The sequence below is a fragment of the Aplysia californica genome, unplaced genomic scaffold (assembly GCF_000002075.1).
Source record: "Aplysia californica isolate F4 #8 unplaced genomic scaffold, AplCal3.0 scaffold00096, whole genome shotgun sequence".
In the NCBI taxonomy this organism is placed as follows: Eukaryota; Metazoa; Mollusca; class Gastropoda; order Aplysiida; family Aplysiidae; genus Aplysia; species Aplysia californica.
This window is the reverse complement of record NW_004797366.1, coordinates 842,606-842,809: the sequence shown is the minus strand read 5'-3', so window position 1 is coordinate 842,809 and position 204 is coordinate 842,606.

The following is a 204-nucleotide window of genomic DNA, read 5'->3' as shown; positions in this document are numbered from 1 at the left end:
AGAAGAAGAAGAAGAAAAAGAAGAAGAAGAAGAAGAAGAAGAAGAAGAAGAAGAAGAAGAAAAAGAAGAAGAAGAAGAAAAAGAAGAAGAAGAATCCCAAACAGCTATAAACTCCTCCCTCCCCACAAGTTCATTTCGACAACCTTATCTTTAGTTGTGAACATCAAAACATTTCCATTCCTATCTCACCATTTGTTTTCAGCC